This window comes from Cotesia glomerata, linkage group LG5 (genome assembly GCF_020080835.1).
Source record: "Cotesia glomerata isolate CgM1 linkage group LG5, MPM_Cglom_v2.3, whole genome shotgun sequence".
Taxonomy (NCBI): domain Eukaryota; kingdom Metazoa; phylum Arthropoda; class Insecta; order Hymenoptera; family Braconidae; genus Cotesia; species Cotesia glomerata.
Window position 1 is genome coordinate 17,230,490 of NC_058162.1, and position 6,349 is coordinate 17,236,838.

Below are 6,349 nucleotides of genomic sequence, written 5' to 3' on the forward strand. Positions count from 1 at the left end.
GCGCTGCTTCCCTAGTATCTAAAAGTATCTAAAAATCTTGATCCAATATAAAAATTTATTGTATCAAGTATTTATGATAATTTGAATTAAGAAAAATTACTTCCACCAAGAATAGAATTTCAAGAAAAATTTTTACTTCGGCCAAGACAACTTCGGTCTTCCTTCGGGCACCCGAAAATTTACTTGAGCCAAGAATTTTATTCTCCAGTCAAGAAATCTTTTTTTCTGTGTAATGATTTAAATGCATCGGATTTAAATACTATATAGATATACAATCAACATGAAGGTAATTATTTCAAATCATCTTTCTGTATCAGGGAACCTTAAAAAATGCCGTCGAATGCCGTTTGGTAGATCAAAATCGGTTCATCCGTTAGTAAGATATCGTAGTCAACAAATTTTGAAAAAAATGTTTTTTCCAACTCTTTAATAATAACCAGAATTTCTTAACTAATCGATTTTTCACCTTGCATAATGTCATTAGAGCTAAAAAAACTGCGTCGGATACCGTGTCATAAATCAAAATGTATCAAGGTGTTCAAAAGTTATAGCTTTTCAAAAATTGAAGTGATGCTTTTACCAGTGATTTTCAAATTTTTGAACTCTAGAGATCATAAATCTCAAAAGACTTAAAAATCAACACAATTATATTTTTGAATTCTTTTAGCTCAGAGAGCAACTCAACTTAGAGGGAAGTTCCAAGGATGGTCTGTAGGGCTAACCGTCATCTAGATTTTTAGGTAGATTTCGTAGAAATCTATCTATTCCCGCGTGGAAAAGCTTTATAAGTAGAAAATTATATAATTAAATATATCGATATTATAATATGATATATTGTAAAATATATGAAATCATATCTATATTTTTGCCATAATAATATATAATAATATATCGGGGAAAATATAACGTAGCTATATACGAACTATATATTGATAATTATAACTTTTTTTTATATATGTTCAAGATCTATGCATGAGTATAACTTTTTTACATTGATAACTTATACTGAAAATTTTATATAAACCAATATACGGTGCTACCTACAATAATTATATATAGCATATCATATATTGAAAATTGTTCTGCAGATCTACAGTATATTTTTATATACTGATCGATCGTATATGTTTTAATATATAATACTTATAAATTGAAAAATATACAATGCGCGTCATTGCTTCGTACCGGTTGAATAGTCTAGTCAACAAGTTCAAAAACGTGAAAAATAGAGATAAAGGTCCTAAAAATATGAGCGATGGCTCATTCGATTCGGAATCACCTCTAGAAAAATGTTTTTGAAGGATTTTGGTGCAGGTAAAAAATTGCAATTGTCATTAACAAAATAAGATGGAAAAAAAACGATATTTCGTTTTTTGTTAATAACTCGAAAAATATTAATATTTAAGCAATTTTGAAAAAAGCCCGTTAAAGAGGAGAAAATTTCCAAGAAAAAAGTCCGTACTCCCGGAACTCTATCTCCATTATTTATAATTTTAATTTGACGTTGAAAATAGGGCTCCGCGCGGCTGTTACGGCATGCGCGCGCCGCCGCTAAAGAGAGCTCAGCAATAAAAATAATTTTTTTATAACATAAAATGTGATTTTAAAAATTTGAAAAAATTCTAGTATCTTCTTAACACTTGAAAGAATCGAGCCGCGAAGAAAAAAAAGTTTAATCACCATTTTTGAAAAAGTTATCTAATTGTTAACTAACAAATTTTTTCCCAATCTCCGTTGGCATAAACAATGGGATAAAAGGTATAAATAATTGGCCTATAAATTTTAAACTTCGTGGAGCCCTTTTGATATATATACTTTATAAGATCCTGCGATAAATTTTCATTAAAGTTTATTAATTTGTTAATTATGATTTTTTATAACTATTGAAAAATTAAAAATCTAAAAAGTTGATAAAAATTTTTTTCAACTAATATTTAGCTATGCCTGTTTTCACATTAAGCAATGGCAGTAATTAATATAGGTTATGAATTTTTACGTAATTTGTTTATAAAATTGTTTTAAACAAATAGAGAAATTCAATATTTTTGAAAAATTTTTTTTTTGCTATTTGGTTGTCCACAAAAATTATGATTTTTAAAAAAAAATTTTTCTTAATTTTAATTTTTAATTGTTTAAAAACGATTTTTCATATTTCGATTGTTTAAACAATTAGTTAAGAAAAATTTTGCTTTTAAAAATCATAATTTACACTTTTAAATAGTTTGGCAAAAAAAAAATTTTTTTTATTAATTATTTAATTGTTTATTAGTTTAACAATTTGTTATAAACAAATATTGACCAACGTTATATTTTTTTTCTGAAGCAGAAAAAAATTATAAAAACAGCCATATATAAAAAAGTTCCAAAAAAAATTTTCTTTTATTTATTATAATTAATTTTAATATCATACGGTACGGTAATTATCGCCACTACTTGATTTGTCAATTAAAAAATTGATATATCTTTTAAACTATCAGAGATACGATAAAGGACATTCAAGTCTTTTTTATAGAGAATGAATTTTTCTTTCAGATGGATCTAAGATCAAGTTCGTATCTATTGTTTATTAGCTATCACATGCATTTGTTTATAAAAATTCTGTATTTTTTTGACTTTTTCGTATCTTTTGTGATCTTTAACTTGTTAAATTATGCAGATACAGCAAAAACACCAGATGTAATTTACGAAGCTGATAAAAACGCTAAATTTAAGAATTTGTTACTATTTAGCCATGCTTTCACCGGGTGTGATACAGTAAGTTCCATCTTTAGAAAAGGTAAACACAGCTTACTGGAATGCATCCAGAAAGACCCAATTTTGAAACAGGAAGTAGAAAAGTTTTATAACTCTCAATCGTCAGTCAGCGAGATAAAAGAAGCTGGAGAGCGAGTTATGCTGAAATTATTTGCAGCTAAAGAAGATACGATTAACCAGTGCAGAATCGAACGCTTCTCAACTGGTGTCACAAACTCTACCGCAGTAAATTTGGCAACTTTACCACCAACAGCTTCTGCTACACATCAACATTCTTTAAGAGCTTATTATCAAGTGCAGACATGGCTTGGTAATTTAAAAAATCCTGAAGACTGGGGATGGCAGAAAACAGAAACTCTCTTTCTACCGATTAGAACCACAGAACCTTTGGCACCAATAGATTTACTGAAACTGGTACACTGCAGCTGCTCAACTTCAAATTGCAGCAAAAATTGTAGTTGCAAAAAAGCTGGGATGAAGTGTACTAGAGCATGTAAAGAATGTAAAGGGGAGAGCTGTTCAAATGCTACTGACCTGGTTCAACTTACTGAAAACGCCAACGAAGATGAAGAAGATGATGATGATGATTTTGATTATATTTCGGAAAAAGAGTTAGAAAAGCGAAATACAAAACGATTAGCTTACGAGAAATTCAAACGATCGATCTATGGATTAGATGATACTGATTCAGAAGAAGAAGAAGAAGAAGAAGAAGGAGAAAAGGAAGAAGAAGATCAAATAGAAGAGGATAATGCAGTTGAAGAAACGGTGGAAGTCTCTCGGACTTCTAACGTTGATGAGCCAAGTACTTCACGAATTTCTCCTTTGAAAAAAAAAAGAAAACGTCAAATATAAAATAAAAACCGTAAAAACTATTTGCAATACTGTAAAGGATAAAAATAAAGATAATAAATGTAATCGAACAAATTTTATTATTATTCAACCACCTTAATTCATTATTATAAAAAATCTTATATACTTTAACCGAAAAAGTTATTTTTAAATAGATTAATAAAATAATATAAAATAAAAACAAGAAATTTGGGATGAAAATTACAATAAATAAGTAGAATCTCGATGAAAAGTCTATTAAACTGTTTAGGAAATCACGGGAACAATTTTAAATAATATACACAAAAAGAATTTTGATTTTTACATAATAAAATAGAATACATTTATGTTCAACGGAGCTCCAGTCAAATGAACACCAAACACAGTAAGTATATTGTTTAAACAATTAGCAATAAAAGTATGATTAACAATTAATATGTTAGAAAATTAATCCCTTAACAAAATTGTTTGAAGGTTTTTGCTGTATCTGCATAATTTAACAAGTTAAAGATCACAAAAGATACGAAAAAAGTCAAAAAATACAGAATTTTTATAAACAAATGCATGTAATAGCTAATAAACAATAGATACGAACTTGATCTTAGATCCATCTGAAAGAAAAATTCATTCTCTATAAAAAGACTTGAATGTCCTTTATCGTATCTCTGATAGTTTAAAAGATATATCAATTTTTAATTGACAAATCAAGTAGTGGCGATAATTACCGTACCGTATGATATTAAAATTAATTATAATAAATAAAAAGAAAATTTTTTGGAACTTTTTATATATGGTTGCTTTTATAATTTTTTCTGCTTCAGAAAAAAAAAATATAACGTTGGTCAATATTTGTTTATAACAAATTGTTAAACTAATAAACAATTAAATAATTAATAAAAAAATTTTTTTTTGCCAAACTATTTAAAAGTGTAAATTATGATTTTTAAAAGCAAAATTTTTTCTTAACTAATTGTTTAAACAATCGAAATATGAAAAATCGTTTTAAACAATTAAAAATTAAAATTAAGAAAAATTTTTTTTTTTAAAAATCATAATTTTTTGTGGACAACCAAATAGCAAAAAAAATTTTTCAAAAATATTGAATTTCTCTATTTGTTTAAAACAATTTTATAAACAAATTACGTAAAAATTCATAACCTATATTAATTACTGCCATTGCTTAATGTGAAAACAGGCATAGCTAAATATTAGTTGAAAAAAAATTTTTATCAACTTTTTAGATTTTTAATTTTTCAATAGTTATAAAAATCATAATTAACAAATTAATAAACTTTAATGAAAATTTATCGCAGGATCTTATAAAGTATATATATCAAAAGGGCTCCAATGAAGTTTAAAATTTATAGGCCAATTATTTATACCTTTTATCCCATTGTTTATGCCAACGGAGATTGGGAAAAAATTTGTTAGTTAACAATTAGATAACTTTTTCAAAAATGGTGATTAAACTTTTTTTTCTTCGCGGCTCGATTCTTTCAAGTGTTAAGAAGATACTAGAATTTTTTCAAATTTTTAAAATCACATTTTATGTTATAAAAAAATTATTTTTATTGCTAAGCTCTCTTTAGCGGCGGCGCGCGCATGCCGTAACAGCCGCGCGGAGCCCTATTTTCAACGTCAAATTAAAATTATAAATAATGGAGATAGAGTTCCGGGAGTACGGACTTTTTTCTTGGAAATTTTCTCCTCTTTAACGGGCTTTTTTCAAAATTGCTTAAATATTAATATTTTTCGAGTTATTAACAAAAAACGAAATATCGTTTTTTTTCCATCTTATTTTGTTAATAACAATTGCAATTTTTTACCTGCACCAAAATCCTTCAAAAACATTTTTCTAGAGGTGATTCCGAATCGAATGAGCCATCGCTCATATTTTTAGGACCTTTATCTCTATTTTTCACGTTTTTGAACTTGTTGACTAGACTAGAAAAATTTTAAGGCAAAATAGAAAAATCAAAATTTCGACCTCTGTAAATAAAGAAATCAATAAAAAGAAAATCTTTATAAGCATCAATTTGAACGAAATTGAAAAAATAATTCACTGAAAATAAATAACTCAAAATATCAATCACGATTAAAATAGAAATTAAAAATATTAGTAATTAAAATAATCACACACTTTATAAAATAAATAAAAGTAAAATTATAATATTAAAAAAAAAAAAATACAACGATATAATTAGATAATTTAAAAATTTATCAAATATTAATATAGGCATTGGATAAAATAAAATGAACTAAATTCAGAGAAGTCAGTAAAAAGACATTTGAATATTTATATTTATAAAAATATTGATAGTTATTAATATATAAATTCTTAAACAATAGACATCTATAAATATAGACTAGACAATTTAGAAACCCGTGATTTTAGACATCTGTAAATTTTTATTTATATTAATTCATAAATTCAAATAAAAATACAATTAAATATATTGTAACAGGGTAAATTACCCTGTAACGGTAAACCCGCACTCGTGCGTTAATTAGTCGACGCAGCACTGGCGCGTCTCGGTCTTCGGGACCCGACTAGTATTAAGTGGGGGAAATTTTGGGTTTCTTGGTCAGTTGAGTAGAGGCAACAAGTCAGAAGTAGTGCACTGACCAACGCAGTAACATCGCTAGCCAAAACAGTCCAAAGAAGGAAGCCTGAGTTTCCAAAGCACAAAAATTACACAGGTATTGAGACTTTGATTCCTTTGATGAGCCAAGGGGGTCATATACCCGGCTCATCAATTTTACT